At 39.4% G+C, this 8,403-nt stretch overlaps 1 non-coding gene across 1 annotated transcript; it reads left to right on the forward strand.

Moving 5' to 3' along the window:
* Positions 1–968: 968 nt before the first annotated feature.
* LOC126069802 (U6 spliceosomal RNA) lies at positions 969–1,074 on the forward strand. Its single transcript, XR_007516070.1, has one exon. It is a non-coding gene; the product is annotated as a U6 spliceosomal RNA (small nuclear RNA).
* The last annotated feature ends 7,329 nt before the right edge of the window (positions 1,075–8,403 follow it).

Below are 8,403 nucleotides of genomic sequence, written 5' to 3' on the forward strand. Positions count from 1 at the left end.
GAAATATACCACAGACTGCCAGAAGAACAAACAAATCTGTCTTGGAAGAAATACAGCCAGAATTCTCATTAGAAGCTAGGGTGGGGAGACTTTGTCTCACATACTCTGGATATGCTATGAGGTGGGACCAGTCCCTGGAGAAGGATGTCATGCTTGGTAAGAGTAGAGGGTCAGAAAAAAGAGGAAGACCCTCAGCAAGGTGCATTGACACAGTGGCTGCAACAATGGGCTCAAGCATAACAAGGATTGTGAGGATGGCGCAGGATCCGGCAGTGTTTCTTTCTGTTGTACATAGGGTGATACGAGTCAGGACCGACTCGACGGCTTATGGATCATTCTCCAGGATAAACCATATGTTATATAACAAAGCAAGTCTTGATAAATGTGAAAAGATTTAAGTAATACAAAGGATCTTCTCTGACCATAGTGGAATGAAACTAGGGATTAATAACACAAGGAAAACTGGAAATACACAAATATGTAGAAATTAAACAACATACTATTAAAGAACCAATGGGTCAAGGAAGAAATCAAGAAGGAAATCAGAAAAATACTTAGATGAAAATGAAGGTACAACACGTCAAGACTTATGGGATGCAGCAAAGGAAGTGCTCAGAGGGAAATTTATAGCAGTAAACACCTACTTTAAAAAAGAAGAAAGATCTCAAGTCAATAACCTAACTTGGGAAAATAGAAAAAATAGGGCACGCCAAGCCTAAAGCTACCATAAGGAAGGAAATAACAAAGATCAGAGCTGAGATAAATGAAATAGAGAATAGAAAACCTATGGATGGAATCAACGAAACCAGAAGTTTTTTCGTTTTTGTTTTTAAAGATTAGTAAAACCTACAAACCTGTAGCCACGCTGACAAAGAGACAGAAGATGCAAATATATAAAATCAGAAATGAAGGCGGGGATGTTACAACTGACCATACAGAAATAAAAAGGATTATAAGAGAATACTATGGTGCTCACTTCAGTAGCATATATACTAAAATTGGAATGATACAGAGAAGATTAGCATGGCCCCGTGCAAGGATGACATGCAAATTTGTAAAGCATTCCATATTTTTGAATATTTGATCCATTTGCCTGTCGACTTTGGAAATAATTGCATAGTAATATTTTATTTTACCGCTAATAAAAAAGAGACTACTATGAACAACTGTATGCCAACAAATTAGATAACCTAGATAAAATGGACAAATTCCTAGAAACACATAAACTTCTTATGTTGACTCAAGAGGAAATAGAACATCTCAACAGACCCATAACAAGTGAAGAGTTTGAATCGGTAATCAAATACGGTAAGGGCTTTTATCAAAAACTCACAACTGACATCATACTCAGTGGGGGAAGACTAAGGAATTTCCCCCTTAACATCATGAACAAGACAAGAATGCCCGCTTTCAGCACTATTATTCAATACCGTACTGAAAGTTCTACACAGGGCAATGAGGCTAAATAAATAAATAAAGTGTATCCACATCATGAAGGAAGAAGTAAAATGATCTCTCTTCACAGATGACATGATCCTATATATAGAAACCCCAAAGAATTCACAAGAAAGCTACTAGAGCTAATAAATTCAGCAAAGTGGCAGGGTACAAGGTCAACATACAAAAATCAGTTAGGCTTCTATTCATCAACAGTGAGCATCCTGAAAAGGAAATTAAGGAAAGAATTCCACTTTCAATAGCATCTAAAAGAATAAAATACACAGGAATAAATTTAACTAGGGAAGTAAAAGACTTACATACTGAAAACTATAAAACATTACCGAATTAAACAAGACTGAAATAAATGGAAGGACATTTCGTGCTGACGGATTGGAAGACTTAATATTGTTAAAATGTTAATACTAGGTGTTATGGATTTGTGTCCCCCAAAATATGTGTCATTTTGGCTGGGCTATGATTCCCAGTATTGCTATCTTTCAATTTGTGATCTGATGTGTTGTAAATCCTAAAATCCTAACCTCTATGATGTTAGTGGAGCCCTGGTGGTGCAGTAGTTCAGAGCTTGGCTGCTAACCAAAAGTTTGAATCCACCAGCTGTTCCTTGGAAACCCTGTGGGGCAGTTCTACTCTGTCCTATAGGTTTGCTATGAGTCAGAATTGACTTGATGGCTAAGGGTTTGGGTTTTTTCGGTTATGATGTTAATGAGGCAGAATTAGAGGCAGTTATGTTAATTAGGCAGGATGCAGTCTACAGGATTAGGTTGTATCTTGAGTCAATCTTTTTCGAGACATAAAAGAAAGAAGTGAGCAGAGAGGAGAGGGACCTCATTACCACCAAACAAGAAGAGGCAGGAGTGGAGCATGTCCAGGGCCCCTGCGCAGAGAAGCTTCTAGAGCAGGGGAAGATTGATGACAAGGATCTTCCCCCAGAGCTGACAGAAAGTGAAAACCTTGCCCTAGAGCTGCTACCCTGACTTTGGACTTTTAGCCTCCTGAACTGTAAGAGAATAAATTTCTGTTTAAAGCATTTGCTTGTGGTATTTCCGTTATAGCAGCACTAGATAATTTATGTAGAACTATAAGGGGCCTCGAATAGCAAAGCAATCTTGAAAAAGAAGAACCAAGTAGTAGGACTCACACTTCCTAATCTGAGAACTTATTATAAAGCTACAGTAATCAAAACAGTCTGGTACTGGTATAATGACAGACAAAGAGACAAATGGAATAGAATTGAGAGTCCAGAAATTAGCCCATATGTCTATAGTTAATTGATTTTGTGTAAGGGTGCTAAGTTCACGTAATGAGGAAAGATTAAAAATAAAAATAAAAAAACAAGTTGATTCCACAAATTGTATGACTCATAGACCCTATCAGACAGAGTAGAACTGCCCCATAAGATTTCCAAGGCTGTAATCTTTATGGAAGCAGACTGCTACATCTTTCTCCCATGGAGCTGCCGGTGGGTTCTAACTGCTGGCCTTTTGATTAGCAGCTGAGCACTTAACCGTCGCACCATCAGGGCTCCTTGGGGGAAAGGTTAGTCTCTTTAATAAAAGGATGCAGACCAAAAAAAAAAAAAAAACTGAACCTGTTGCCATCGACTCGATTCCAACTCGTAGCGACCGTATAGAACAGAGTAGAACTGCCCCATGGAGTTTCCGAGGAGCGCCTGGTGGATTTGAACTGCCGGCCTTTTGGTTAGCAGCTGTGTAGCTCTTAACCACTAAGCCACCAGGGTTTCCAAATGGTGCAGGGACAACTGGATTTTCATATGCAAAATTATGAAGTTGAATTCATAGTTCAAACCATATACAAAAATTAACTCAAAATGAATGAAGGACCTAAATGTAAGAACTGAAAGCATAGAACTCTTAGAAGAAAACATAGGGGCAATGCTTCAAGATCCAGTTTTGTTCTTTTGATAAACAGATTCTTAGATACAACAGCAAAAGCATGAACATCCCTGTTTTTTATTATGTTGACAGTTTTGAAAAGTAGTGGTGTGGTATTTTGTAGAATGTCCCACAACCGGGATTCGTCTGATGTTTTTCTCATGATTAAACAAGTGTTACAGGTTCCAGAAGGAGCCCTGGTGGTGCAGCGTGCTAAGTACTGGGCTGTTAACCGAAAGGTCGATGGTTTGAACCCACAAGCCACTCCTCCAGAGAAAGATGTGCCAGTCTGCTTTTGTAAAGATCGCAGCCTTGGAAACCCTATGGGGCAGTTCTACTCTGTCCTATAGGGTTGCTAGGAGTCAGAATTGATTTGAGAGCAACGGATTTGGTTTGGTTTATACCTATGGATGTAATCCCATTTGAGAATAAAATTTTCTTTGTTACGTTAATAAGACCGTATCAGTGTAGGGTGTGTCCTAAGCCAATCATCTTTGAGATATAAAGAACAGATCAGGCATAGAAGCAAGCAAGTACAAATGGGGTAAAGATGGATGCCAAGTGGAGATCTCTAAGGAATGCCAAGAAGAACACTAGAGAAGCTGAGACAAGGATTTTCCCCCAGAGTGGACAGAGAGAGACTTCTCCTAGAGCCAGAACCCCGAACCTGGACTTCTAGCCTCCTAAACTGTGAGAAGATATATTTCTGTTTGTTAAAGACACCCAATTGTGGTATTTTTTGTTACAGTGGCATTAAGAAACTAAAACAGTAAAAATAGATTCTTTTGTCACATTCTGCATTCCATTCTGGGATCCCCCAATCTCCTAAATGATTTCTTCTTAATTTGCATACATTAAAATTCACGCTATGTTATAAGGTTCTATGGGTTTCGACAAACGGTTAATGTCAGGTGTCCACCATTACAGTATCATACAGAATTATTTTACCGCCCTAAACATTCTCCTGGGCTTAGTCCATTCAACCCTTCTCCCCTCCTCCTGAACTCCCAGCAACCGTTGATCTTTATACCATCTCTATAATTTTGCCTTTTCTAAAATGTCATATAAGAGCTTTATATGTCATATAATGTCATATAAACCTACAGGGTGTAGGCTTTTCAGACTGGCTTCTTTCACCCAGCAATATGCATTAAAGATTCTTCCATATTATCTTATGGATTGATAGTACATTCCTTTTTATTACTAGATAGTATTCCATTGTATGGATGTTCCTTAGTTTGTTTATTCATTCCCATTCTGAAGGGCATCTTGGTTGTTTCCAGTTTTTAGTCTTTATGAATGAAACTGTCATAAATTCATGTGCAGGTTTTTGTGTGGGCATAAGTTTTCAAATCAGTTGTACAAATACCTAGGAACACAATTTCTAGGTCATATAGGAAGAATGGAAACCCTGGTGGCGTAGTGGTTAAGTGCTACAGCTGCTAACCATGAGGTCGGCAGTTCAAATCCACCAGGCGCTCCTTGGAAACTCCATGGGGCAGTTCTACTCTGTTCTATAGGGTCGCTATGAGTTGGAATTGACTCGACGGCACTGGGTTGGTTGGTTGGGTTGGTCTTCCAAAGTAGCTGTATCGTTCTTCATTTCCGTCTGCAGGGATGGGCTGAGAATACCTGTTGCTCCACATCCTCACCAGCAATTGGTATGGCTGGTTTGTTGGGTTTGAGCCATTCTAATATGTGTGTAGTATGATCTCATTGTTTTAGTATGCATTTTCCAAGTGATGGAACATTGTTTTTAATGGTGAAATATTGGATATGACCAAAATGTCTGCCAACACAGGCTGAATAACTACATCATGATGTGTTTATACAATGGAATCACATAGGACAGTTAAAAGGCATAAACTAGAGAGTTACATACATCAATGTCGATAAACCTCAAAAACATAATTTTGAGGCAAAAAAGGAAGTTGCAGAATACTTAGTGCTGCTATAACAGAAATACCATAAACGGGTGGCTTTAATGGAAATTAATTATCTCACAGTTTAGGAGGCTAGAACTCTGAATCTAGGGCCCTGGCTCTAGAGGAAGGCTGCCTCTCTCTGTCCACTCTAGAGGAAGGTCCTTGTCTCTTTTCAGCTTCTATTCCCAGTAGGTTCCTTTGGGATCAAGTGGCCTGTATTTTCCCCCTCTGTGCTTCCTTCCTTGCTTGCTTAATTAATCTGCTCTTTTATATGTCAAAAAAGATTGATTTAAGACACACCCTTCAGTGACACTGCATCATTAACATAAAAAGAAAGCCCATTCTTAAATGGCATTATAACTACAGGTATAAAACCAAAAACCAAACCTACTGCCATCGAATCTATTCTGACTCACAGCGACCCTATAGGACAGAGTAGAACTGTCCCACAGGGTTTTCGAAGAGCAGCTGGTGGATTTGAACTGCCGACCTTCTGGTTAGCAGCCAAGCTCTTAACCACTGCTCCACCAGGATTTACACACATATTTTGGGGGGACATAATTCAATCCATAACACATAAATATACTATTTATACAAAGTTTAAAAACGTGCTACATTGTATTGTTTATGTATCTTTATGCAGAAAAATTTAATACGTATATAAAAATGATACAACCAAGGTATATATAGTGGTGATTTTTGGTGAGGGAGAGAGGGAAATGGGTTAGAGAAGAGGTATGTAAGGCGTCTCAAGTCTATAACTTTTTTTAATCTGTAATGTCTATCTCTAAAAAATATCTGAAGCACACACAGCAAAATGTTGAGATTGTTAAAATTGATTGGAGGGCTGAACAGGGATTCCTTTAATTACTCTCTATTCTTGTTCGTATATTTGAAATACATGATAAAAAGAAAAAAAGATGTAAACAGGCATTTCTTCAGAATTCAAAGCAATGTTAGATTGTACACAAATCTAAATTTATAAATAATAGCAAAATCTGGCAACAGCCCAATTGTCTATCATCAGGTGAATGGATAAACTATGGTCCATTCATCCAATGGAATGACTACTCGACGGTACAAAAAACAAACTACTGATATGTACAACAACCCGCATGAATCTCATAAGCATAGTGTTGAGCAAAACAAGCCATACACGAGAGTTTATGCATTATGATTCTATTTATATGAAGTATTTACAAATGGAAATAAGAAAAATGGTTGCCTCTCTTTCTCTGGAGGTGGTAGTGATTAGTTTGGAAGGGAGCAAGAGGGAGCTTTTTGGGGCAATTGAAATATTCTATATCTTGATGGGGATAGTAGCTATGTGGGTGTATACACACACACACACACGCATATATATATGTATATTTATAACCTGTTGCTGTTGAGTCTATTTAGACTCATAGTGACCCTGTAGGGCAGAGTAGAACTACCCCCATAGAGTTTCCAAGGAACAGCTGGTTGATTTGAACTGCTGACATTTTGGTTAGCTGCCGAGCTCTTAACCTCCATGCCACCAGGGCTCCGTATATATATATATATATATATGTCAAAAACTTATGAAACGGTACACTTAAAATCTGTACATTTAATTTTATGTAAATTATACTTCAATTAAAAAATAGGAAAAAATGCTGGAGATAAGTTATTGTGTCTCAAAGGCAGTCTTAGCTGAGTCTACAGAGAAGGAACAAATTAGTTCCTAGGTCCCTCCACTGAGCCCCTCCCCAGAGTTAGAAACAGCAGCAACCTCCAGTGGGTGGAAGGACTCAGACCTTGTTCCATGGAATTAGCTGTGGCCTCAACTGATCACGCTTTGGATGCAATCATAGCTTGGTTGTGTGGAACGGGCTAAGGCTTGCCATACACACACAAAAGATAAGGCAAAGTCAGGGCCTAGACTGATTCGGCCAATAAAGATACAAGAAGCCACTTTTGGATTTAGACTGTTTATTACTTACATAATCAGTGAAAGGAAGGATAAGCCTAAGGCTCCAGTTCTGGATGATCCTTGTACCACACGCTAAAAAGGATGATATGGAAACACAAGGGGCCGGGCGACCGCAGTGAGCTGTTGGATACCTCGTTGCTGGTGCTAAGCAGTTTTATCTTTTCTGCAGCTCTATTCTGAGGAAAAAAGAGGAGGCAGGGCAGAAAGCCGCAGGCCTCATTAGAACCTGGGAGGCCATGAGAAACTGTCTCACGACACCTCCCCATGGAGATAGGGAGGCAAGCAGGAGATGGTCTTGTAGCAGCTGCTTTCAGGCCTCCTGTCCTCTCATGTTCCAGGAGAATCACAAGGCCTTCTGCCAAGACGCAGGTAGGCTGCAGTTCAAGCTTTTGCTTGCCTATGTGCATAGGTGCAAGGTCGCCGTGGCTATTTCCCTATAAGGCTCTTTTTCTATTAAGGATGGGTAGGAACAGTAGCAGGCACAGCCTTGGGTATGTGGAAGGACTTAGGCCTCTCTTGATTGATCTGGAGATTTTATGTAAATCTTGATTGGTCATGATTTAGAGGAAATCCCAAATTCAGATTTTTCAGGTAACTGGATATGTTAGTTCCTAGAATCATTATGTGGCCCTAGAAATTGATTCACTCCCCTTAGCCACACCTTGCTAAGGGAAAGGAGGAATTAGTGGTAGCTCAAGAGTTACAATATGTTTTCATTTTTTATTGTGTTTATTGTTCTTTCCAGTGTATAAGTTCAGTCTTCCTCAATTAAACCTTCTTTAGACATTCCTGAGTAAAGATCTCTTTCTGTGTTAAGGAAAGACTTTTTAACTGGTGCTTGGGCCTAACAGTTCCAGCCAGTTTCTGCCCAGAGCAAGCTAAGTCAACAGTCTTGCTTCAACGTGATGTCCGAACAAGGGCTATTCCTGTTTGGGTATGCCACATGTTACAAGACATTAGGAAAAATTAAGACTAACATTCAAAAAGTCAATAACCCTCAGGAAGCCTGTGGACTGTTTTAAAAATACCTTATTGGAAGCCTGAGAAAATGTATGCCAACGGTAAAAAATACTAGGCACTAGGGAAATAAAATATGCCGCTTGGTTAACTGGCAAAATCAAAGAGGGTATTGTAAGGGAGAAAAAGGCGTCTTTCAAAAAATGGCAATATA

The sequence above is a fragment of the Elephas maximus genome, chromosome X (genome assembly GCF_024166365.1).
Source record: "Elephas maximus indicus isolate mEleMax1 chromosome X, mEleMax1 primary haplotype, whole genome shotgun sequence".
NCBI lineage: Eukaryota > Metazoa > Chordata > Mammalia > Proboscidea > Elephantidae > Elephas > Elephas maximus.